The following is a 27,375-nucleotide window of genomic DNA, read 5'->3' as shown; positions in this document are numbered from 1 at the left end:
AGAAAGAGACAGAGAGAGAGAGAAACCTGCACAGTTACTGCCTTTGCTGTTTTTGAATCCATGAGTTGCTGGACATCAGAGTGCATCTGGGAAAATTAACAAACAGTGAAATTCACAACTAATCTTGGAGGAACCAGTTTGGGCGAAGTTCACAACACAGAATCAGATAAGTTAATTGTTGTTTTAAGTCTGTCCAAGAGAAAAGGCTGTATTAGTGAGTACAGTGAGTTCTTTCTTGATTATGTGTTTTGGAGATAAGTCTCTTGATTAAACTTAAAATATAAGCCACAGCTATTAATTTAACCTGGTGCAGTGTTTTATAGAGGAATAAGAAGGCGTTATTTTCTGAGTCTGTAGATTGTGAAGGAGCAAAAATGGACTTTGCAGTGATATGTACTTCTTGTCAGATGTGGGAGTTTAAAGAGAGTCTAAGAGTTACTGCGGATTATATCTGCCATAAATGCTGTTGGATGTGAATCTTATCAGATCGAGTGGATCGGTTGGAGAGACAGATAGAAGCGATGAGGAATTTGCAACAGCAACAGTATGTGAAGGATGGCAGTTATAGGAAGGGGAGAAAGTCTCAGATACAGTCACATAGATGGGTTAACTCCAGGAAGGGCAAGAGAGGTAGGCACCTAGGGCAGGATTTACCACCCTTCTTAAACAGTGGCACCACATTTGCCAACCTCCAGTCTTCCAGCACCTCACCTGTGAGTAACGATGATACAAATATCTCAGCAAGAGGCCCAGCAATCACTTATCTAGCTTCCCACAGAGTTCTAGGGTACACCTGATCAGGTCCTGGGGATTTATCCACCTTTAACCATTTCAAGACATCCAGCATATCCTCCTCTGTAAGCTGGACATTTTGCAAGATGTCACCATCTATTTCCCTACAGTCTATATCTTCCATATTCTTTTCCACAGTAAATACTAATGCAAAATATTCGTTTAGTATTTCCCCCATTTTCTGTGGCTCCACACAAAGGCCGCCTTGCTGATCTTTGAGGGGCCCTATTCTCTCCCTAGTCACCCTTTGGTCCTTAATATATTTGTAAAAACCCTTTGGATTCTCCTTAATTCTATTTGCTACTGCTATCTCATGTCCCCTTTTTGCCCTCCTGATTTCTCTCTTAAGTATACTCCTACTGCCTTTATACTCTTCTAAGAATTCACTGAGAATTCCTGAAGAAGGGCTCATGCCTGAAACCTTCAAGGAGAAAGTGAGGTCTGCAGATGCTGGAGATCAAAGTTGAAACTTTATTGCTGGAACAGCGCAGCAGGTCAGGCAGCATCCAGGGAACTGGAGATTCGACGTTTCGGGCACAGGCCCTTCTTCAGGAATGAGCAGAGAGTGTTCAGCAGGAGAAGATAAAAGGTAGGGAGGAGGGACTTGGAGGAGGGGCGTTGGAAATGTGATAGGTGGAAAGAGGTCAAGGTGAGGGTGATAGGTCGGAGTAGGATGGAGGCGGAGAGGTCAAGAAGACGACTGCAGGTCAGGAAGGCGGTGCCGGGCTGGAGGGATTCGGCTGAGACAAGGTGGGGAGAGGGGGGATGAAGAAACTGGTGAAGTCCAAGTTCATCCCCTGTGGTTGGAGGGTTCCCAGTCGGAAGATAAGACGCTCCTCCTCCGACCGTCGCGTTGTTGTGGTTTGGCGGTGGATGGGTCCAATGACCTGCATATCCTCGGTGGAGTGGGAGGGGGAGTTGAAATGCTGTGCTACAGGGTGGTTGGGTTGGTTCGTCCGGGTGGCCCAGAGGTGCTCTCTGAATCGCTCCGCAAGTAGGCGGCCTGTCTCCCCAATATAGAGGAGGCCACACCGGCTGCAGCGGATGCAGTAGATGATGTGGGTGGAGGTGCAGGTGAATCTGTGGCGGATATGGAAGTTTCCTTTGGGGCCTTGGAGAGAAGTGAGGGGGGAGGTGTGGGCACAAGTGTTGCACCTCCTGCGGTTGCAAGGGAAGGTGCCTGGAGTGGAGGTTGGCTCGGTGGGGGGTGTCGATCTGACAAGGGAGTCGCGGAGGGAGTGGTCTCTACGGAAAGCTGATAGGGGAGGGGAGGGAAATATATCCTTGATGCTGGGGTCTGTTTGGAGGTGGCGGAAGTGACGGCGGATGATGCGCTGTACATGGAGATTGGTGGGGTGGTAGGTGAGGACCAGTGGGGTTCTGTCCTGGTGGCGGTTGGAGGGGCGGGGCTCAAGGGCGGGGGAGCAGGAAGTGGAGGAGATGCGGTGGAGGGCACCGTCGACCACGTTGGGGGGGAAATTGCGGTCCTTGAAGAAGGAGGCCATCTGTGTTGTACGTATTTTGAACTGGTCCTCCTGGGAGCAGATGCGGCGGAGACGAAGGAATTGGGAGAATGGGATGGCGTTTTTACAGGGGGCAGGATGGGAGGAGGTGTAGTCCACGTAGCTGTGGGAGTCGGTTGGTTTGTAGTAGATGTCCGTGTTGATTCGGTCGCCTGAGATAGAAACAGAAAGGTCTAGGAAGGGGAGGGAGGAGTCCGAGACTGTCCAGGTGAATTTGAGGTCGGGGTGGAAGGTGTTAGTGTAGTGGATGAACTGTTCAACCTCCTCGTGGGAGCACGAGGTAGCGCCGATACAGTCATCAATGTAGCGAAGGAAAAGATGGGGGGTGGGGCCAGTGTAGTTGCGGAAGATGGATTGTTCCACATACCCTACGAAGAGGCAGGCATAGCTGGGGCCCATGCGGGTGCCCATGGCTACTCCTTTTGTTTGGAGAAAGTGGGAGGATTGGAAAGAAAAGTTGTTCAGGGTGAGGACCAGTTCGGTCAGTCGAAGGAGGGTGTCGGTGGAAGGGTACTGGGTGGTACGGCGGGAAAGGAAGAAGCGGAGTGCTTTGAGTCCTTCGTGATGGGGGATGGAGGTGTACAGGGACTGGATGTCCATGGTGAAGATGAGGCGTTGGGGACCGGGGAAGCGGAAATCCTGGAGGAGGTGGAGGGCGTGGGTGGTGTCACGAACGTAGGTGGGGAGTTCTTGGACTAATGGGGACAGGACCGTGTCGAGGTATGCCGAGATGAGTTCGGTTGGGCAGGAGCAGGCTGAGACGATGGGTCGTCCGGGGCAGTCAGGTTTGTGGATTTTGGGCAGGAGGTAGAAACGGGCGATGCGGGGTTGTGGGACTATGAGGTTGGAGGCGGTGGATGGGAGGTCCCCTGAGGTGATGAGGTTATGGATGGTCTGGGAGATGATGGTTTGGTGGTGGGGGGTGGGGTCATGGTCAAGGGGACGGTAGGAGGAGGTATCTGCGAGCTGGCGTTTGGCCTCAGCGGTGTAAAGGTCAGTGCGCCAAACTACTACTGCGCCTCCCTTGTCAGCTGGTTTGATGGTGAGGTTGGGGTTGGAACGGAGGGAGTGGAGGGCTGCGCGTTCCGAGGGTGAGAGGTTGGAGTGGGTGGGAGGGGTGGGGGAGTTCAGGTAGCAGTTAATATCGCGGCGGCAGTTTGCTATGAAGAGGTCGAGGGCAGGTAGGAGGTCAGCACGGGGTGTCCAGGTGGACGGGGTGTGTTGGAGGTGGGAGAAGGGGTCGTGAGAGGGTGGGCGAGAGTCTTGATTGAAGAAGAAGGCACGGAGGCGAAGGCGGCGGAAGAATTGTTCGATGTCACTCCGTGTATTGAATTCATTGACCCGAGAACGTGTGGGAACGAAGGTGAGACCTCTGCTGAGGACTGATCTTTCATCCTCAGAGAGGGGCAAGTCTGGAGGGATGGTGAACACACGGCAGGGCGGGGAGCTAGGACCTGGTGTGGGACTGGAGCTGGATGTGGGGGCGGGGTTAGGCCTGGGGGCGGGGACAGAGGTCGGCGTGGGGGCGGAGTTGGACATGGTGATGGAGACTGGCGGGGGGGCAGGGGTCAATGAATTCAATACACGGAGTGACATCGAACAATTCTTCCGCCGCCTTCGCCTCCGTGCCTTCTTCTTCAATCAAGACTCTCGCCCACCCTCTGACGACCCCTTCTCCCACCTCCAACACACCCCGTCCACCTGGACACCCCGTGCTGGCCTCCTACCCGCCCTCGACCTCTTCATAGCAAACTGCCGCCGCGATATTAACCGCTACCTGAACTCCCACACCCCTCCCACCCACTCCAACCTCTCACCCTCGGAACGCGCAGCCCTCCACTCCCTCCGTTCCAACCCCAACCTCACCATCAAACCAGCTGACAAGGGAGGCGCAGTAGTAGTTTGGCGCACTGACCTTTACACCGCTGAGGCCAAACGCCAGCTCGCAGATACCTCCTTCTACCGTCCCCTTGACCATGACCCCACCCCCCACCACCAAACCATCATCTCCCAGACCATCCATAACCTCATCACCTCAGGGGACCTCCCATCCACCGCCTCCAACCTCATAGTCCCACAACCCCGCACCGCCCGTTTCTACCTCCTGCCCAAAATCCACAAACCTGACTGCCCCGGACGACCCATCGTCTCAGCCTGCTCCTGCCCAACCGAACTCATCTCGGCATACCTCGACACGGTCCTGTCCCCATTAGTCCAAGAACTCCCCACCTACGTTCGTGACACCACCCATGCCCTCCACCTCCTCCAGGATTTCCGCTTCCCCGGTCCCCAACGCCTCATCTTCACCATGGACATCCAGTCCCTGTACACCTCCATCCCCCATCACGAAGGACTCAAAGCACTCCGCTTCTTCCTTTCCCACCCAGTACCCTTCCACCGACACCCTCCTTCGACTGACCGAACTGGTCCTCACCCTGAACAACTTTTCTTTCCAATCCTCCCACTTTCTCCAAACAAAAGGAGTAGCCATGGGCACCCGCATGGGCCCCAGCTATGCCTGCCTCTTCGTAGGGTATGTGGAACAATCCATCTTCCGCAACTACACTGGCCCCACCCCCCATCTTTTCCTTCGCTACATTGATGACTGTATCGGCGCTACCTCGTGCTCCCACGAGGAGGTTGAACAGTTCATCCACTACACTAACACCTTCCACCCCGACCTCAAATTCACCTGGACAGTCTCGGACTCCTCCCTCCCCTTCCTAGACCTCCTCTATATTGGGGAGACAGGCCGCCTACTTGCGGAGCGATTCAGAGAGCACCTCTGGGCCACCCGGACGAACCAACCCAACCACCCTGTAGCACAGCATTTCAACTCCCCCTCCCACTCCACCGAGGATATGCAGGTCATTGGACTCATCCACCGCCAAACCACAACAACCCGACGGTCGGAGGAGGAGCGTCTTATCTTCCGACTGGGAACCCTCCAACCACAGGGGATGAACTTGGACTTCACCAGTTTCTTCATCCCCCCCTCCCCCCACCTTGTCTCAACCGAATCCCTCCAGCCCGGCACCGCCTTCCTGACCTGCAGTCTTCTTCTTGACCTCTCCGCCTCCATCCTACTCCGACCTATCACCCTCACCTTGACCTCTTTCCACCTATCACATTTCCAACGCCCCTCCTCCAAGTCCCTCCTCCCTACCTTTTATCTTCTCCTGCTGAACACTCTCTGCTCATTCCTGAAGAAGGGCCTGTGCCCGAAACGTCGAATCTCCTGTTCCCTGGATGCTGCCTGACCTGCTGCGCTGTTCCAGCAATAAAGTTTCAACTCATGCCTGAAACGTCGATTCTCCTGCTCCTTGGATGCTGCCTGACCTGCTGCGCTTTTCCAGCAACACCTTTTCAGCTCTGATCTCCAGCATCTGCAGTCCTCACTTTCTCCTAAGAACTCACTCAATCTATCCTGTCTATACCTTACATATGATTCCTTCTTTTTCTTAAAAAAAATCCTCAATTTCTTTAGTCATCCAGCATTCCCTATACCTACCAGCCTTTCCTTTCACCCTGACAGGAATATACTTTCTCTGGATTCTCGTTATCTCATTTCTGAAGGCTTCCAGTTTTCCAACCGCCCCTTTACCTGCGAACATCTGCCCCCAATCAGCTTTTGAAAGGTATTGCCTAATACTGTCAAAATTGGCCTTTCTCCAATTTAGAACTTCAACTTTTAGATCTGGTTGATCCTTTTCCATCACTATTTTAAATCTGATAGAATTATGGTCGCTGGCCCCAAAGTGCTCCCCCACTGACACCTCAGTCACCTGCCCTGCCTTACTTCCCAAGAGTAGGTCAAGTTTTGCACCTTCTCTAGTAGGTACATCCACATACTGACTCAGAAAATTTTCTTGTACACACTTAACAAATTCGTCTCCATCTAAACCATTAACACTATGGCAGTCTGTGTGGAAAGTTAAAATCCCATACCATAACCACGCTATTATTCTTACAGGTAGCTGAGATCTCCTTACAAGTTTGTTTCTCAATTTCTCTCTGACTATTAGGGGGCCTATAACACAATCCCAATAAGGTGATCATCTCTTTCTTATTTCTCAGTTCCACCCAAATAACTTCCCTGGATGTATTTCCGGGAATACCCTCCCTCAGCACAGCTGTAATGCTATCCCTTATCTCCCTCCTCTCTTGCCTTCCTTTCTATCCTTCCTGTAGCATTTGTATCCTGGAACATTAAGCTGCTAGTCCTGCCCACCCCTGAGCCATGTTTCTGTAATTGCTATGATATCCCAGTCCCATGTCCCTAACCATGTCCTGAGTTCATCTGTAAGGCCCCTTGCATTGAAATAAATGCAGTTTAATTTATTAGTCCTACCTTGAGCCTGTCTGCCTGGACTGTTTGCCTCTCTTCTGTTCTCAACTATACCAGTCTCAGATTGATTTCTTTCCTCACTATCTCCCTGGGTCCCACCTCCCCCACCTTACTATAAATCCTCCTGAGCAGTCTAGCAAATCTCCCTGCCGATATATTAGATCCCTTCCAGTTTAGGTGCAAACCGTCTTTCTTGTACAGGCCACTTCTACCAGAAAAGAGATTCCAATGGTCCAAAAATGTGAATCCTTCTCCCGTACACCAGCTCCTCAGCCATGCATTCATCTGCTCTATTCTCCTATTCCTGCCCTCACTAGCTCGTAGCACTGGAGTAAAGCAGAGAAAACAAATGTACCAAATAACGATAAAAATTTTCTCCTTAAATTTGAGCAGGATTTGACTTCTATGTCAAGTTCGAGAAGAGGATCTTCACCTACATGGAGAAAATGATGACAGATTGGTAAAAACAATGACTGCAGATGCTGGAAACCAGGTTCCGAATTAATGGTGCTGGAAAAGCACAGCAATTCAGGCAGCATCTGAGGAGCAGTAAAATCGACATTTCGGGCAAAAGCCCTTCATCAGGAATACAGGCAGAGTGCCTGAAAGATTAGATTAGATTACATTACAGTGTGGAAACAGGCCCTTCGGCCCAACAAGTCCACACCGACCCGCCGAAGCGAAACCCACCCATACCCCCACATTTACCCCTTATCTAACACTACGGGCAATTTAGTATGGCCAATTCACCTGACCCTGCAAATCTTTGGACTGTGGGAGGAAACCGGAGCACCCGGAGGAAACCCACGCAGACACGGGGAGAACGTGCAAACTCCACACAGTCAGTCGCCTGAGGCGGGAATTGAACCCGGGTCTCTGGCGCTGTGAGGCAGCAGTGCTAACCACTGTGCCACCGTGCTGAGAGGTGGAGAGATAAATGAGAGGAGGGTGGGGGTTGGGGAGAAAGTAGCATAGAGTAGATTCTTGTCGAGAGAGGAGGAAAACTTCTTCAAGGCAGGCATCCTTGCAAGAGATGTCTGATTTTCAATTAATCTTATCACTGGATATTAAAAATATATGCCTATTAGTATTAGATTATAATTACATTCAAAATAAAAATAAAACATGAAAAGAAAAGCATTTAAACTGGTTGAAATAATATTGCTCAGATTATAGCCCTCCATTTTAATTTGCAACTTATAATTGGATGTCAGTCATTGGGATGAAAATGGTTAATCAGGTTGACAGGAATGCAGAGTCCTGGGCTAATAGCAAGATTCTTGGTAGTGTAGATCAGTAGAGATCTCGGTGTCCAGGTACATAGATCCTTGAAAGTTGCCACCTCGGTGAATATGTTAAGAAGGCATACGGTATGTTAGCGTTTATTGGTAGAGGGGTCGAGTTTTGGAACCATGAGTTCATGCTGCAGCTGTACAAAACTCTGGTGCAGCCACATTTGGAGTTTTGCGTACAGTCCTGGTCACCGCATTATAGGAAGGATGTGAAAGCTTTGGAAATGGTTCAGAGGAGATTTACTAGAATGTTGCCTGGTATGGAGGGAAGGTCTTGCGAGATAAGACTGAGGACTTGAGGCTGTTTTCATTAGAGAGAAGAAAGTTGAGAGGCGACTTAATTGAGACATATAAGATGATCAGAGGGTTAAGATAGGGTGGACAGTGAAAACCTTTTTCCTCGGTTGGCGATGGCTAGCACGAGGGGACATAGCTTTAAATTGAGGGCTGATAGATATAGGGCAGATGTCAGAAGCAGTTTCTTTACTCAGAGTAGTAGAGGCGTGGAAAGCACTGCTTACAACAGTAGTGGACTCGTCAACTTTAAGGACATTTAAATGGTCACTGGAAAGGTATATGGACGAGAATGGAACAATGTAGGTTAGATGGGCTTTAGATTGGTTCCACAGGTCGGTGCAACATAGAGGGTCGAAGGGCCTATACTACGCTGTAATGTTCTAGGTTATCAGGAAGATACAATGAGGAAACCTGCATTGTAATAAGCCATATCTGAAATCCACGTTCCTCTTTCAAGTTCTTTTGCCTATCAGCCATAGAAGGTCTCAGCTGATCCCAACAATATCTCTGAGGTTTTGTAATTTCTATATTTGAATACTTTTTTGCCGTTTTGCTGTTATACAGCCACTACAGTTTAATCACCATTTTAAAATAAGTATTTCCTCGGTCTCCAAGTTTTGAATGGAGTTGTGCGTCATGAGCAGGTATTGTACAGATAAACATAGCTAACAATCGAGGAGAATATGGTAACCGGATCAAAAACCTGATTTGAAACCTAATTTCAGAAAAGAAAAGATTTGCATTTCTACTATATTTGTCACAGCCCCCAGGCATCCTAAAGCACTTGGCAGCCAATTATGCACTTCTTGAAGTGTAGCCATAGGAGTAGACAAAGTTAAAATCACACAACATTAGGTGGTAGTCCAGCACATTTATCTGGAAGCATGAGCTTTTGGAGCGTTGCTCCTTCATCAGATAGCTGTGGAGCACAATTGCTCAATATAACATTTCTGTTGTACGGCACTGTAATTTTCTGCTATAAATTCTGTGTCTTATGATCCTGCTCCAAAGCTTCCTGATGAAGGAGCAATGCTCTGAAACCCGTTGGACTATAACCTAGTGTTCTGAGATTTTTAACTTTGTCCAACCCAGTCCAACACCAGCACCTCCACACCATCGGAGTAGTGCAGTTTAGAACAGAATGGTCTAAGTCCGAAAGGAGATTATTCATCCAGTTAGATCCATGCCAGTTTTCTGCAAACAACAATTCAGCTAGTCCCAATTTTGTGCCCTTTTCTCCCTTTCAGATAATTCTCCAATTTTCTTTTCAAAACCAAAACCAAATCTGATTATAATCACTTGTTGCACAATAATAAAAATGCTGACTTTGATTCTTTCACCAATCACAACATTTTGGTTCTTGACCAGAACCATTTCTATAAACTTTTTTTGTACTTTCTCATCTCTCCTAAAATGCACTACCCATAATAAAATTCTAGTTGAGGCTGAACCAATTATTTATAAAGATTATTGGTAAGTGTCTTGTTTCTGTACCCTATACTTTGAAAAACCCAGGATCCCATATGCCTTTTCAACCACTTTTGCAAACTGCCAAATCTTCAATAATTTGTACACATATTTCCAGGTATTTGTTCCAGTATCCACATTAGGCCTCTTGAGAATTGTAACCTTAGTTTATATTGTCTTTCCTGGATTTTCCTACTGAAAATGCTGCCTCATTACTGCTTGTTCACTCCATCACCCTGTTCCCATTCCTGCTACTTCCTGAGTCACTCTATGAAGTAGTTCACTTTTTCCCTATCCCCTCTTTTTACTCATTCTCCTTTTCCCCATTTTTATTCCAAATTCCTACAGTAATAATACTTTTTAAAGTTTTTAATTCTTCAAAATATCATCATAGGAACCTGGTGTCATGTAATGTTGAGTTTGTGTTTAATGTAAACAGGTGGAAGCAGAGGGCATATTGAACATTTTTAACTTGGAGTGAGATATATCATTGTTAGGTAAGGGAATCAAAGATTATCAGAGGTACATGGGAATATGCAATTCACAACACAAACAGATCAGCTGTAATCTCATTAAATGGTCAAACAGGCTCAAAAGGCTAAATGACTACTTTAGCCCTCAAGTTGTATGTAAATCATGAACTCCACTGATTACTGTATTGTGTTTCAACACATTAAATTCCAAGTCTTCATCCTCATTTACACATTCCTCTGTGCCTCAAGTTCCATTTGGTCCTAAATCTCTCTGTCACGTTTACTTTCAAGCACAAGTCAGGACAGGGCAAAGCTCCCTTCATCTTGTATTCCACATCAATTATTATGTTTCCTCATCTGAGTTACATGGCATTTAATGCTCTCAATTCAAAATCACTTAAGAATTAGGTTAAGAATCCCTTCGGCTCAATTATAAAATATTGTCACAGCTCACAAAAGTTCTAGTCAATCTGTTGCTAGTTGCATCCAATCCCTAGTTTCACAGTCAGATGGCAGTGTATTAAATGAAACACCCTTCAACATTTCCTCATTCAATAATGATCTGCATTGACTAAAGATGATTTAACAATTTTTAAAATTGCTTGCCATTGTAACTCTGGGTCTTGCTCCTTTGTCTGGATGCTCCATTTACACTGTACTGTATTTTCTGTATTTGCTTTAGCTCAGTTGGCTGGACATTTGGTTTGTGACGCAGAATGATGCCGACAGCCTGGGTTCAATTCCCACACAGTCTAAGATTACTATGAAAGATTCTCCTTCTCAGCCTGTTCGCCAGAGGTGTGGTGAAGTTCAGGTTAATTCACTCTAATGAGTGAGCAGCCACATGACCTGGTAAGACGAGAGCAACTTGACCTTTTACCTCTAATTTATAATATACCTATGTGCTCAAATCTCTACTATGGTTCAAGAATAGTGAAAGATGACTGTGCCTTTTCTAAACTTTGTAGAATTTATGAAACCACTAATTAAGCTAGTCAAGGTGTGGAATATATGGATAGAAAGGGTATCGCTTAATTGTAGCCAATAGCCTGGAACATCCCTAAACGCCTTTGCTTCTCAATGTTTCTGTTCTTTGTTAAGATCTGCCTCAATAGTCACTTTTCTAATTAGGCTTTTGGGTTCTCCTCACATTTCCATCTTTCACTTGATATCGATTTTTCTTTTGCTGATTACTCAAGAGCTTTGAGATGTTTTCCCATAGTGAGGGTGTTATGTCAATCAAATTGCTTCTGCATTGGAAAGTGGCCAAGAAATATCAGGTGACTTGCCAGAATGCTCTGAAGTTCTTAAGTTAATGTGTCCACTTATGCATTTAGACCAAGCAAGTTAGCGTTAAAAATCTGAACAGTTCACAATTCTCCAAATTGTGTAACGAAAATACTTGGAGATAACCATTTACAATAACTACTAATACTGCATGATTAACATAGCTGGCTTTGAAAGAAGGCATAAAATTGTGGTCAAAACCAGACAAAGTAAACGTTTTGCCTCTAAGTGGCAAAGTACAGAATAACTCCTGTGAGCTAATGAGGAGTGCTGTTGTTTTTCTACTCTCTACTTAACAGTCATGTAGTAGAGTCTAGAACTGTACAACATAGCACAGACCCTTCGGTCCACTCCTCCACGCCAACCAGATATCCTAAATTAATCTAGGTCCATTTGCCAGCATTTGGCCCATATACCTCTAAACCTTTCCTATTAATATACCCACCCAGATGCCTTTGAAATTTATAAATGTACCAGCCTCCACCACTTCCTGTGCCAGCTTATTTCACGCTCGCATCACCCTCTGCATGAAACAGTTGCCCCTTAGGTCTCTTTTAGTTCTTTCCCCTCTCACCCTAAACCTATGCCGCCTATTTCTGGACTTCCCCACCCCAGGGAAAAGACTGGCTATTCACCTACCATGCCCCTCATGATTTTATAAACCTCTATAAGGTCACCCCTCAGCCTCCGATGCTCCAGGGCAAATAGCCTCAGCCTCTCCTTGTAGCTAAAATCCTCCAACCCTGGCAACATCCCTGTAAATCGTTGCTGAAGCCTTTCAAGTTTCACAACATCCTTCCTATAGCAGGGAGACCAGAATTGCACACAGCATTCCTCAATGGCCTAACCAATGTCCTGTACAGCCGCAACATGACCTCCCAACACCTATAGGAGAAAGTGAGGACTGCAGATGCTGGAGATCAGAGCTGAAAATGTGTTGCTGGAAAAGCGCAGCAGGTCCCAACACCTATACTCAATGCACTGACCAATAAAGGCAAGCATACCAAATGCTTTCTTTACCATCCTATCTAGCTGGGACTCCACTTTCAATGAACTATGAACTTGTACTCCAAGGTCTCTTTGTTCAGCAACACTCCCAGGACCTTACCATCCAGTGTACAGGTCTTGCCCAGATGTGCATTTCCAAAATGCAGCACCTCACATTTATCTAAATTAAACTCTATCTGTCACTCCTTGGCCCATTGGCCCATCTGATTAAGGTACCATTGTAACGTCTTCACTGTCCACTACACTTCCAATTTTGGTGTCATCATCTGCAAACTTACTAATGTAACCTCCTATGTTCACATCAAATCATTTATATAAATGACAAAAAGCAGTGGACCCCGCAACAGTCTGGGTCTCCACAGTCTGAAAAGCAACTCTCCTCCACCACCCTTTGTCTTCTACCTTTGAATACTTATCCAAATGGCTAGTTCTCCCTGTATTCCATGTGATCTAACTTTGCTAACCTGGCTACCATGCAGAACTTTGCCTTGCAGAAGTCCATATAAATCATGTTCATCGCTCTGCCCTCATCAACCCTCTTCATTACTTCTTCAAACAAGTCAATCAAGTCAGTGAGACACTAATCCCCATGCACAAAACCATTTTGACTATCCCTGATCAGTCCTTACCTTTCCAAATAATGTAAATCCTGTCCCTCAGGATTCCGTCCAACAATGTGCCTACCACTGATGTCAGGCTCACCGGCTTATAGTTCCCTAGCTTTTCCTTACCACCTTTCTTAAATAGTGGCATCATGATAGCCAGTCTCCAGTCTTGCGGCTATCGATGATACAAATATCTCACCAAAGGCCCAACAATCACTTCCCTAGCTTCCCACAGAATGCTAGAATATGCTTGATCAAGTCCTGGGGATTTATCCACCTTTGTATGTTTTAAACCATCCAGCGCCACCTCCTCTGTAATATGGACATTTTTCAAGATGTCACTATTTATTTCCCCACATTCTCAATCTTTTATATCCTTCTCCACAGTAAACACTGATGCAAAATACTCATTTAGTATCTCCACATTTCCTGCAGTTCAACAAATAAGTGGCCTTGCTGATCTTTGAGGGGCCCTATTCTTTCCCTTGTTACCCTTTTGTCCCTCATGTATTTGTAGAATCCCTTTGGATTCTCCTTAACCTTTTTGCCAAAGCTATCGCGTGTCCCCTTTTTGCCCTCCTGATTGCCTTCTTAATTATACCCCAACTGCCTTTATACTCTTCCAGGGTTTCACTTGATCCCTGTTCTCTGTACCTGACATATACTTTCTTCTTACTCTTGACCAAACCCTCAATTTCTCTAGTCATCCAGCATTCCCTACACCTACCAGCCTTGCCCCTCACCCCAATGGGAACAAACTATCTCTGGACTTATATTATCTCAATATGACTATAGAAAATGGAATCGCTGCTAATTGAATAACCCAGTCTCAGTGAACAATATCAATCAAGAATATTTTTTTTTAAATTGGCAGTTAACTACTTTTTAAGTGATAAAAAAAAATTATTCAAGAGTTCCAGAGTAGGAATAGGTTTAAGGTGAGAGGGGAAAGATTTAAAAGGACCTTAGGGGTGATTGTTTTTATGAAGAGGGTGTGCATATATGGAATGAGCTGCTAGAGGAAAGGGTGGTAGAGGATACAAATTACAACATTTAAAAGGCATCTGGATGTATAAATGAATAGGAAGGGTTTAGATGGACATGGGCCAAATGCTGGCAAATAGGACTAGGTCAGACTGGGATGTCTGGTTGGCGCAAACGAGTTAGATGGAAGGCTCTGTTTCCATGCTGTATGACGAAGTGAATTATAACATTAATGCTTATTCCACGGATAAAATTAAAATCCTAGGCATTTTCTTGGAGGCTATTGACATTAGATGACCCTTTCTGACTCTCTTAGCCTGAGCATTTGTGACAATCCCCATCATTTTTCACTGTTGTTCACTGACTGCTTTGTAATCTATCCAACCAGAGGTAGAGACATAAGAGTGCGTGGAATGAGGTTCAAGAAGCTCCCAGAAAAGGAAACTATCTTAAAACTAAATTTTTTTGAGGCGGGGCTTAAAAATGTGATGACTATTCACTCATGAGACATAGACGTCACAGGCTGGTCTGCATTTATAGCCCATCCCTAGATGCCCTTGAGGAAGTGGTGGTGGGGAGGATGAGCTGTCTTCTTAAATTGCTGCAGTCCACATGCTCTAGGTTGACCCATAATGTCCTCAGGGAGGGAATTCCAGGATTTTGACATAGTGATAGTGAAGGAACAATGATATAAGGGGTGATATGGTAGCTCTGTGAATAGTACTGTATTTCATGGTGCCAAGGATTCGGCTTTGATTTTAGCCTCAGGCGACTGCCTATGTGGAGTGTGCACATTCTATCCATGTCTGCATGAATTTCCTTTGGGTGGTCCAGTTTCCTCCCCAGTCCAAAGATGTGCAGGTTAGGTGGATTGGCCATGCTGAATTGCCGATAGTGTCCAGGTCTGAACAGGTTTACAAGGATAAAGTGGGTCCGTTTTTGAAGTTCTTTGGAGGAGTGGTGTGGATTCAATGGGCTGAAAGGACTGCTTCCACACTGTAGGGAGTCTATATTTCCAAGTCAGAATGGTGAGTAACTTGGAAGGGAACTAGCATGTAGTGGTGTTCCCATGATTCTCACTGGAAGTGGTTGTTTGGGAGATGCTGTCTATTTCACCTTTGGTTAATTTTTGCGGTGCATCCTGTAATAGTAAACACTCCTGCTGGGCATCGGTGATGGGGGAAGATGGATGCTTGGGGATGTAGTGCCCATCAAACAGGCTGCTTTATCCTGGATGGTGTCAAGCGTCTTGAGTTTTGCTGCAGATAGTGGACAAGCTTTGGGGAGTCAGGAGGTGACTTAGTCGTTGCCAAATTCTCAGCCTCTGACCTGCTTTCGGGCCCACTGTGTTTATGTGTAGAGTCTAATTGAGTTTTTGGTCGATGGTAGCTCCAGATTGGGGGGGATTCACTGATGATTACAGCACTGAATGTCAAATAGCAATGTTTAGCTTGTCTCTTACTGGAGATAGTCATTGCCTGGCATTTGTGTTGTGTGTACATAATACTTGCCATTTGTCAGCCCAGCTGGGTTATTGTCCAGATATTGCTGCATTTAAATATAGACTACTTCAGTATCTGAGGAGTTGCAAATGGTGCTGAACATTGCGCCTCATTGGTGAACATCCCCTCTTTTGACCTTATGGTGGAGGGAATGTCATTGATGAAGTGGTTAAAGATGGTTGGGCTGAGGACACTAACCTGAGGAACACCTGCAGAGATACCCGAGAACTGAGATGACCGATTTCCAACAATCACAAACACCTTTCCATGTGTCAGGTATTACTCCAACCAATGGGGAATTTGCCCCCGATTCCCACTGATTTCAGTTTTGATAGGGGGTCCTTGTCGTCACAGTCAGTCAAATGCAGCTTTTATGTCAAGGGCTGTCACTCTCATCTCCCCATTGGAATCCAGAGCTTTTTACTATATTTGGACCCAGGCTGCAATGAAGTCAGGAACCAAGTTGCCCTGGTGGAACCCAAACTGGGTGTCTCTGAATGAGTTCTGCTTGATAGCATGATTGATAATACCTGCAACACTTTACTTTTGATCAACAGTAGACTAAGGTGGTGGTAATTGGCTGGGCTCAATTTGTCTTGATTTCTATGTGAAGGACATACCTGGGCAATATTCCAAGTTGTCCAATAGATGGACTTGTTCGGCCGAAGGGCCTGTTTGCACACTGTAGGGAATCTAATCTAATCTAATGGAACAGCTTGACTCAGGTAACAGCAAGTTCTGAGGTACAACTTTTCTGTACTATGGCAGAATGCTGTCAGTACTCATAGCTTTCTCAGTATCCAGTGCCTCAACTGTTTTTTGATGTCACATGGAATTAATCAAATTGGCTGTGATGCTGGGGAACACTGAAGGAGGTGGAGATGGATAATTCATTTGACAGATCTGGCTGAAGATTGTTGTGAATGCTTTAATCTTATCTTTTGCACTGATGCGCTGAGCTCTCCCATTATTGAGATGTAGACATTTATGGAGCCACCTCCTTCAGTGAGTTATTTGATTATCCACCACCATTCACAACTGTATGTGGCAGGACTGCAGAGATTAGATCTGATCTGCTTGTTGATGGAATCACTTAGCTCTGTCTATCACTTGCTGATTATGCTGCTTGGCATCTAAGTTGGTTGGTAGCTTCACCAGTTTGACACTTAATTTTAGGCATGTCTGGTGCAGCTCCTAGTATGCCCTCCTTCACTCTTCACTAACCTATGGTTGATCCCCATACTTGATGGTAATAATTGAATGGGGTTATGCTGGGCCATGAGGTTGCAGATTGCTCGAGTAAAATTCTGCAGCTTTTGACAGCCCACATGCCCAGTCTTAAGATTGTATATCTGCTTGAAATCTGTCCAATTTACTGCCACACAATACAGTGAAGGTCACTCTCAATATGAAGGCAGGACTTCATATCCAATAAGGACTGTGTGGTGGTCACTCTCAGCAATACTGTCATGGACAAATGCATTTGCAGCCAGTAGATTGGTAAGGATGAGGTGAAGTTTTTCCATCTTTTTGTTCCCTTACCTTCTGCTGCAAGACCCAGTCTAGCAGCTATGTCCTCAGGACCCAAACTACTTGAACAGTAGTGCTCATGCCAAGCCACTCTTGATGGGAACATTGAAATCTCCCACTCAGTGTAGATTTTTCACCCTCGGCGCTCCTCCAAGTGTAATTCAACATGTAAGGGTGTTGATTCATCATCTGAGGGAGCACAGTATACAGTAATCAGCAAGAGGTTTCCTTGCCCATATTTAACCTGAAGCCATTGGACTCATTGGGTCTGGAGTTAATGTTGAGGACTTACAGAGAAACTCCCTCCAAACTGCATACAACGGTGCTGCCACCCATGCTGTGTTTGTTCTGCTGATGGTAAAGGACATATCCAGGGATGGTGACAGTGATGTCTGGAACATTGTTTGTAGGGGGCGATTCCTTGAGTATGACAAATGTCAGGACGTTGCTTGAGTAGTCTGTCAGACAACTCTCCCAATTTTTGGCACTAGCTCCCAGATGTTAGAAAGGTCAACAGAGCTGTTTCTGCTGCCAGGTGATCCACGGGTTTCAATTCTTATTGAGAATTCTTGGCGACTGGTACAACTGGGTGGCTTGCTCAGCCATTTCAGAGGGCAATTGAGAGTCAACCACATTGCTATGGGTCTCGAGTTACATGCAGGCTAGGATAGCAGATTTCCTTCCCTGAAGAATAGTGGGGAGCCAGATGGATTTTACAACAATCGGCAACAGATTGGCATCAAGAGATTCTTAGTTCCAGATATCTTTGATTGAATTTAAATTTCACCATGTGCTGTGGCAGGATTGAAACCCGAATCCCCAGAACGTTAGCTGAATTTCTCGATTAATAGTTTAGCAATAACACTATTGTGCCATCAACTTCGTTTCCCACAAATTTGCCCCAAAACAACCAGGAAACTTCAATCACTGGGAGACCAGAGGAAGAAAACACATCCCTTTAAATAAAATCTGTGAGGGCAGTTTCTCTAATCACAGGCTGATTCTTTCCCAAAGAAAAATAGAAATTCCTGGAAAAACCCAGCAGGTCTTGAGGAAGTGATGATAATGACTGATGAGGGCAAGCCATTGGATGTTGTCTACATAGACTTTACTATAGAAGACGATAGAAGTTGTGGAGGGGTGTTTTTTCTGACTGGAGGTCTGCGACCAAGTGTTCTGCAAGGATCAGTGCAGGGACCTCTGTGGTATAAGTGATTTGAATGAAAATGCCAGTAATCAGATTAATAAGTTTGTAGATGACATGAAAATTGGTAGGGGCGTGAATAGTGACGAAGGGTATCAAAGGATGCAGCTGGATATAGACCAGCTGGAAAGTTGGTCAGAGAAATGACAGATGAAGTTTAATCCAAACAAATAAAGTTTAATCCAAACAAACATTTTGCGAGGTAAAATGTAAGAGGACAGTATATAGTAAATGGCTGAACTTTTTGGAGCATTGATATACAGAGGGATCTTAGCACCTAAATCTATAGCTCCCTGAAAGTGGTAACACAAGTGGATAAGGTAATAGAGAAGGCCGCAAGACCTAAGACATAGGAGTGGGAGTAAGGCCATTCAGCCCATCGAGTCCACTCCACATTTAATCATGGCTGATGGGCATTTCATCTCCACTTACCTGTGCTCTCCCTGTAGCCCTTAATTCCTTGCGAATCAAGATTTAATAAACTCTATCTTGAAGACATTTAACATCCCAGCCTTCACTGCACTCCATGGTAATGAATTCTACAGGCCCACCACTCTCTGACTGAAGACATGTCTCCTCATTTCCATTCTAAATTGACCCCCTCTCATTCTAAGGCTGTGCCCATGGGTCCTAATCTCCCCGCTTAACAGAAACAATTTCCCATCGTCCACCCTTTCTAATTTCCCATCGTCCACCCTTTCTAAGCCATGCATTATCTTGTAAGTTTCTATTAGATCTCCCTTCAACATTCTAAACTCCAATGAATACAATCCCAGGATCCTCAGCTGCTCATCATATGTTAGGCCGACTATTCCAGTGCCAGTATGTCCTTCCTGAGGTGTGGGGCCCAAAATTGGACACAGTATTCTAAATGGGGCCCGACGAGAACTAACTAGAGCTTTATAAAGTCTCAGAAGCACACCGCTGCTTTTATATTCCAACCCTCTTGAGATAAATGACAACATTACATTTTCTTTCTTAACCATGGACACAACCTGCAATTTAACCTTTAGAGAATCCTGGACGAGCACTCCCAGATCCCTTTGTACTTTGGCTTTATGAATTTTCTCACTGTTTAGAAAATAGTCAATGCCTGCGTTCTTCTTTCCTAAGTGCAAGACCTCGCATTTGCTCAGGTTGAATTTCATCAGCCATTTCCTGGACCACTCTCCTAAACTGCCTCAATCTTTCTGCATCCTCCCCACCTCCTCAGAACTACCTGCCTGTCCACCTAACTTTGTATCATTGGCGACCTTCATCAGAATGCCCCCAATCCCTTCATCCAGATAATTAATATATAGTGAACAACAGCGGCTCCAACAGTGAACCCTGCGGGACACAACTTGTTACCGGCTGCCATTCTGAAAAAGAACCTTTTATCCCAACGCTCTGCCTTCTATCAGACAGTCAATCCCCAATCCATGCCAGTAGCTCACCTCGAACACCATGAGCCCTCACCTTACTAAGCAGCCTCCAGTGGGGCACCTAATCAAAGGCCTTTTGGAAGTCTAGATAGATAACATCCACTGGGTTTCCCTGGTCTAACCTACTTGTTATCCCTTCAAAGAATTCTAACAGGTTTGTCAGTCACGACTTTCGCTTATTAAATCCATGCTGACTTGTTCTAATCCGATCCTGCACTTACAAGAAATTAGAAATCTCATCCTTAACAATAGATTCTAGAATTTTACCAAGAACCGAGGTTAGGCTAATCGGGCCTATAATTTTCCATTTTTGTGTTAATCCTTTCTTGAACAAGGGGTTTACAACAGCAATTTTCCAATCATCTGGGACTTTCTCTGACTCCAGTGACTTTTGAAAGATTACAACCAATACCTCCGCTATTTCCTTAGCCATGTCCCTCAGAACTCTGGGATGTAGCCCATCGGGGCCAGGAGATTTATCAATTTTTAGACCTTTTAGCTTTTTTAGCACTTTCTCTTTTGTAATGGCTACCATACTCAACCCTGCCCCTGAGTCTCATTAATTGTTGGGATATTACTTAAGTCTTCCACTGTGAAGACTGATGCAAACTACTTATCAAGTTCTTCAGCTATTTACTTACCTCCCAGCACGAGCCTTCCTCCAGCAATTTGGAGCAGCCCAATGTCTACCTTTGCCTCTCGTTTGTTTCTTATGTATTGAAAGAAACATTTACTATAATTTCTAATATTACTGGCTAACCTACCTTCATATTTGATCCTCCCCTTCCTTATTTCTATCTTTGCGCAGCAGAGAGTGGCGGGAGCTGGTCGGAAGTTCAGGCAGAGCGCAAAGCCGGTCGGGAAGGTAAGTGATTGCTATTAGAGTGGGTGTGTTCTAAACCCCAGGTCCTACAAAGTAGGGTCTCCCTCCCTCCCTCCTCCTAACCTAAATTAAGAGTCCACAGGCTTGCCACAAAAAGAGGGTCTAAGGAAGTTTGGATCGAAGACTGAGGCTTCAGCTCAGTAGTCTTTGACAAGGAGGTTGAGTGAAGTGATTACGCCACAGTTGAAGTGGGTGAGGACATGACTGCCCAGCTGGTTCAGTGCGCTATGTGCTTGATGTGGGAGGTCAACGACTCTGGGGAGTCTGGCTCGCATATGTGTGGAAAGTGTGTGCACATTCAGCTATTGACCGAGCATATTGCAGCGCTGATGAAAGAACTCAAGGACCTTAGGCTCATCCGAGAGAACGAGATCTTTCTGGACAAGACCTTCAGTGAGGTTATTACACCAATCATGCCAGAAGAGAGCAGACGATGAGGAAGGCAGAGAGGAGACAGGTGCAAGAGACCCCGGGAGAAGTACCTGTCAGGAACAAGTTGAAGCTTTTGGAAACAGTAGAGACTGATGACACTGCCAGTTTGCAAGGCGGCCAGGTCTGTCAATCAAAAGTTGGCGCAGAGGCAGAGCGGAAGAGTCGGACATCGCACAGAGCCGTGATAATAGGGGAGTCCATCGTGAGAGGAACTGATCGGGGTTTTTGTGGCAGCAGACGGGATTTAAGGATGGTGTGGTGCCTTCCTGGTGCTAGGGTGAAAGACATCGCGGACAGAGTGCAGGAAATCCTCAAAGCCGAGGGTGAAGAGCCAGAGGTGGTGGTACATGTTGGCACAAATGATGTCGGGAAGAAGAGGAGGAACATACTACAGCGGTACTTCGGAGAACTAGGAAGAAGGCTGAAAAGCAGGACGTCCAAGGTGGTTATCTCTGGTTTGCTTCCAGTTCCTCGGGCTGGTGTGGCCAGAAACAGGGAGATAATGGACTTGAACGTGTGGTTGGGGAACTGGTGCAGGAAGCGAGGATTTAAGTTCTTGGATCACTGGGGTATATTTTGTGGTAAGCATAAATTCTACAAGAGAGACGGTGTGCACCTTAATAGGTTAGGGACCAGCATTCTGGCAGGCAGGTTTTCTACTGCAACACTGCTGCGTTTAAACTAAGTAGCGGGGGGAGGGGACAAACTGGATGTTTAAAAAGGAAATCGAAGGGAAAGTTAGAACAAGAGAAGTCAAGAAAGACAACTGTATCAATGAGGCAGAAAACTCGGAAAGGGATCAGGCTGTAAAGTTGAGTGAAATAGGGGTTGATGCGAAGGGTGAGAGCAGTAACAAATTAAAAATACTACACATGAATGCACGAAGCATTAGACATAAGATGGATGAGCTTGAGGCTCTTTTGGAAATTGGCAGATATGATATTGTGGGGATAACTGAGACATGGCTTCAAGTGGACAGGGCTTGGGAAATGAATATTCAAGGCTACAAGTGCTATCGTATGGACAGACTGACGGGCAGAGGGGATGGGGTGGCCTTGTTGGTAAGGGAGGATATTCAGTCTCTTGCGCGGGGGGACAGAGAGTCAGGGGATGTAGAGTCAGTGTGGATAGAGCTGCGAAATACTAAGGGTAAAAAGACCCTCTTGGGAGTCATCTACATGCCCCCAAACAGTAGTCTGGATGTTGGATGTAAGTTGAATCAGGAGCTGAAATTGGCCTGTTGCAAAGATGTCACTACAGTTGTTATGGGGGATTTCAACATGCAGGTAGACTGGGAGAATCAGGATGGTATTGGACCTCAAGAAAGAGACTTTGTGGAATGCTTCAGAGATGGATTCTTAGTGCAGCTGGTGCTGGAGCCGACCAGGGAGAAGGCAATTCTGGATCTGGTATTGTGTAACGAACCAGAATTGGTCAGAGACCTCGAAGTGAAGGAGCCATTGGGAAGTAGTGACCATAATACATTAAGCTTCAATCTGAAATTTGAGGGGGAGAGGGTACAGTCGGAGGTGACAGTACCTCTGTTGAATAAAGGAACTATGGAGCTATGAGGGAGGAGCTGGACAAAGTTCAATGGTGCAATACCTTAGCAGGGATGACAGTGGAGGAACAATGGCAGATATTTCTGTGTATAATGTAGAAGTTGCAGGATCAGTTCATTCCTAAAAGAAAGAAAGATCCCAGGAGGGGGCATGGGCGGCCGTGGCTGACGAGGGAAGTTAAGAAACATATAAAGTCAAAAGAGAAAAAGTATAACATAGCAAAGATAAGTGGGAAAACTGAGGACTGGGAAGCTTTTAAAGAGCAACAGAGGATTACTAAGAAGGAAATACGCAGAGGAAAAATGAGGTACGAAGGTAAACTGGCCAATAATATAAAGGAGGATAGTAAAAGCTTTTTTAAGTATGTGCAAGGCAAAAAAATGGTTAGGACTAAAATTGGGCCCTTGAAGACAGAAACAGGGGAATATATGACGGGGAACAAAGAAATGGCAGAAGAATTAAATGGGTACTTCAGATCTGTGTTCACTGGGGAAGACACAAGCAATCTTCCTGAATTAACAGTGGCTGAAGGACCTGAACTTAAGGGAATTTATATTTGCCAGGATTTGGTGTTGGAGAGACTGTTAGGTCTGAAGGTTGATAAGTATCCGGAGCCTGATGGTCTGCATCCCAGGGTACTGAAGGAGGTGACTCGGGAAATCCTAGATGCGTTGGTGATTATTTTCCAGAGTTCGATAGATTTTGGGGTCAGTTCCTGAGGATTGGAGGGTGGCTAATATTATACCACTTTTTAAGAAAGGTGGGAGACAGAAAGCAGGAAATTATAGACCAGTTAGTCTGACCTCAGTGGTGGGAAAGATGCTAGAGTCTATTATAAAGGATGAAATTACGGCACATCTGGATAGTAGTAACAGGATAGGACAGAGTCAGCATGGATTTGTGAAGGGGAAATCATGCTTGACTAATCTTCTTGAATTTTTTGATGATGTAACTCTGAAGATGGACGAGGGAGATCCAGTAGATGTAGTGTACCTGGACTTTCAGAAAGCTTTTGATAAAGTCCCACACAGGAGGTTAGTGAGTAAAATTAGGGCGCATGGTATTGGGGGCAAAGTACTAGATTGGACTGAAAATTGGCTGGCTGATAGGAAACAAAGGGTAGTGATAAACGGCTCCATTTCGGAATGGCAGGCAGTGACCAGTGGGGTACCGCAGGGATCCGTGCTGGGACCGCAGCTTTTTACAATATATGTTAATGATATAGAAGATGGTATCAGCAATAACATTAGCAAATTTGCTGATGATACAAAGCTGGGTGGCAGGGTGAAATGTGATGAGGAGGGTGACCTGGATAAGTTAGGTGAGTGGGCAGATACATGGCAGATGCAGTTTAATGTGGATAAATGTATAGTTATCCACTTTAGTGGCAAGAACAGGAAGGCAGATTACTACCTCAATGGAATCAATTTAGGTAAAGGGGCAGTACAGAGAGATCTGGGTGTTCTTGTACACCAGTCAATGAAGGCAAGCATGCAGGTACACCAGGTAGTGAAGAAGGCTAATAGCATGCTGGCCTTCATAACAAGAGGGATTGAGTATAGAAGCAAAGAGGTGCTTCTGCAGCTGCACAGGGCCCTGGTGAGACCACACCTGGAGTACTGTGTGCAGTTCTGGTCTCCAAATTTGAGGAAAGACATTCTGGCTATTGAGGGAGTGCAGCGTAGGTTCACGAGGTCAATTCCTGGAATGGCGGATTACCTTACACTGAAAGACTGAAACGACTGGGCTTGTATACCCTTGAGTTTAGAAGACTGAGAGGGGATCTGACTGAGACATACAAGATTATGAAAGGATTGGACACTCTGGCAGCAGGAAACATGTTTCTGCTGATGGGTGAGTGCCGAACCAGAGGACACAGCTTAAAAATATGGGGTAGACCATTTAGGACAGAGATGAGGAGACACTTCTTCACCCAGAGAGTGGTGGCTGTGTGGAATGCTCTACTCCAGAGGGCAGTGGAGGCCCAGTCTCTGGATTCATTTAAGAAAGAGTTGGATAGAGCTCTCAAAGATAGTGGAATCAAGGGTTATGGAGATAAAGCAGGAAGAGGATACTGATTAGGAATGATCAGCCATGATCATATTGAATGGTGGTGCAGGCTTGAAGGGCTGAATGGCCGACTCCTGCACCAATTGTCTATTGTCTTCATCTTTGTTATCCTCTGTTTATTTCTCTATCTTCCCAATCTTCTGATTTCCCAGTGCTATTGGCCACTTTATAGGCTCTCTCTTCTTCTGTTATACATTTCCTGACTTCCTTTGTCAGCCATTGCTCTCTAATCCCGCCCCTCACCCCGGATAATCTTTCTTTTCTTTGGGATGAACCGGTGTACTGTGTCCTCAATTACACCCAGAAACTCCTGCCATTGTTACTCTACCATCTTCCATGCTAGGCTCTGCTTCCAGTCAATTATAGTTTGTTCCACACTCATGCCCCTGTAATTACTTCTATTTAACTGTGAGAGCATTACATCCAACTATGCCTTCTCTCTTTCGAACTGCAGACTGAACTCTACCATATTATGATTGCTGCCTCTTAAGTGTCGCTTTACTTTTGGCATTATGGCCTGTATCAGTCAGGGCACTGAATGTAAGTCATGCTGCAACTGTATAAGAATTTTGTCAGGCCACATTTGGATTACTGCATGCAATTTTGGTCACCACACTGTAGGAGGGACATGGAGACAGTGCAAAAGAGGTTTACTACAACGTTGCCCGAATTGGACTGTATAAACTTTAAAGAGGTTGCACAAATTTGGATTAGTTCCACTGGAGTGTTGTAGGCGGAGGGGAAACGTGATATAAATTGACAAAATTATGGAGAGACCTGGATAGGATTAGTTAGATTCGTTTTCCCAGGGTAGAAGTGTCAAATCTTAAGAGGGGGGAGAGGGGGCATACTTTTAAGGGGGGGGGGGGCATACTTTTAAGGGGGGAGGGGGAAAAGTTTAATGGAGATGTGCAAGGAAAGTTTTATTCCCCCCCCCCCCACAGAGGATAGTAACTGTCTGGAACCAGGGAAGCAGATGTGATTGCAAAGTTTAAGAGGCATTTAAACAGACGCGTGAACAGGCAGGGAATAGAGGGATTTGGACCATATGGAGGCAAATGGGATTAGTTTAGACTAGCATCATGGTCGACACAAAAATAGTGAGCCGAAAGGCCTATACCTCTGCTGTTCTGTTCTACGTCTGGCAGCATCTGTGGACAGAAAGCAGTGTTAAAGTTTTGGGTTCAGTGACCCTTTTACAGAAAAGTCAGATGGTGTCACCAGTGAGCTTATCAGCAAATGTGGACTAGAAACAGCTCCTATTTGGATAATTACCGAGAGCCCTCTTATGGCACAGTGCTACTGTCCCTACCCCTGGATGAGGAGGCCTGGATTCAAATCCCAATAACATCACTAAACAGGTTAATATGAATATCTGGATGGCCATGATGTGGAGGTGCCAGTGTTGGAATGGGGTGGACAAAGTTAGAAATCACAGAACACCAGGTTATCGTCCAACAGGTTTATTTGGAAGTACTGGCTTTTGGAGAGCTGAAGAAGAAGCAATGCTCCAAAAGCTAGTACTTCCGAATAAACCTGTTGGACTACAACCTGGTGTTGTGTGATTTTTAAGAATATCTGGATAAGTAGCAACCAGTCAGTAAGCAGTCACCAGAATCATTTTTTTCAGGTGTCAGGGCAGTCTGCCTTGCCTGAGGTTTCGGTAGGTGGTTTGTGGGTGGAAGGCGGAGGCTGCGAGAATGGTAAAGGGGTTAGAAGTACATTGTGAGAGGCAGTGGGAAGAAAGAAATGACAAGAGGAGTTAGTAGGGAGTAGAAGTAGGAGACTGCGAGGGGAGGAAATTGCATGATGGGAGGGGTGAAGACTGCATGAAGGGTGGGAAGAAGGGGCTGCAGAAGAATTGTCATTTGACTGCATCTGGCTATGCTGGGACGATATGAAGCAGACAGCGGAAGGTTAGAAAAAAAAGAGTGCACCAAATAACCTCCCATGAGTAACATGGATGGAAGACATATGGAAGGCAAAGCAATAAAATAACATGTTTTCTGGCCAGTTTGAGTTGAAATTAATTTCTTGATTTGCCATCACGTAAAGGGGGAATATTGAAGACTTGTTCAATCCTTTTCATGGTATCTGTTACATCTTTGCCATTCCTGGCTTACACCTGAAAAGTCAAATGAACGATTGCAAAACTTGGCTTCTTGAAAACATGTTTGGATATCTACTTCATATAAATTTAATTTGCTGTGGACTGAGGGATTTGTACTATGAGAGAGGTTAAGGTCAAATGTGTATGAACAGCTGCCTCTATTATTCAGTCAAGAAGTACTCTCAAGTAATGGGACACTGAAAACTATTGCATAATCCTACCGTAGGAGTCATGCAAATGATTTCATTTATTAAATCAGACTCCCAGGACATTGTTCACTTTTATTTAAAATAGTTCTTTCTAAACTAGTCTTACCTTCCAAGATGGCGGTCTGAGTAGGATAGTCAAACCAGAGCTCGTATGTTCCGTCCATTCTTCACCTTTTCTTCTTTACTGTTTTTCTTCTTCTCCTCTGACAATGCCCAGCCTCCAGTGATGACTCCTGGCCTCTGACACATGATTCCCAACCTTCCAGCAATGACTCCTGGCCTGGCGCGGTGACCTCCTGGTCCAGTGCAGTAGGATCCTCGCCTGGTTGTCTGAAGCGATCTCCCGGCCTCATGACCCTCGAGGTGAAGCCTG

At 45.5% G+C, this 27,375-nt stretch overlaps 1 protein-coding gene across 1 annotated transcript in view; it reads right to left on the bottom strand.

Annotated features, from left to right (window-relative positions):
- Positions 1-27,375, bottom strand: part of snd1 (staphylococcal nuclease and tudor domain containing 1) — an 890,588-nt gene that overhangs the window by 241,788 nt on the left and 621,425 nt on the right. The window lies entirely within an intron of this gene.

Source organism: Chiloscyllium plagiosum, unplaced genomic scaffold (assembly GCF_037043375.1).
Source record: "Chiloscyllium plagiosum isolate Xiang-an unplaced genomic scaffold, Cpla_swu_hap1 HiC_scaffold_23, whole genome shotgun sequence".
Taxonomy (NCBI): Eukaryota; Metazoa; Chordata; class Chondrichthyes; order Orectolobiformes; family Hemiscylliidae; genus Chiloscyllium; species Chiloscyllium plagiosum.
This window is presented reverse-complemented; position numbering and strand designations above follow the sequence as displayed.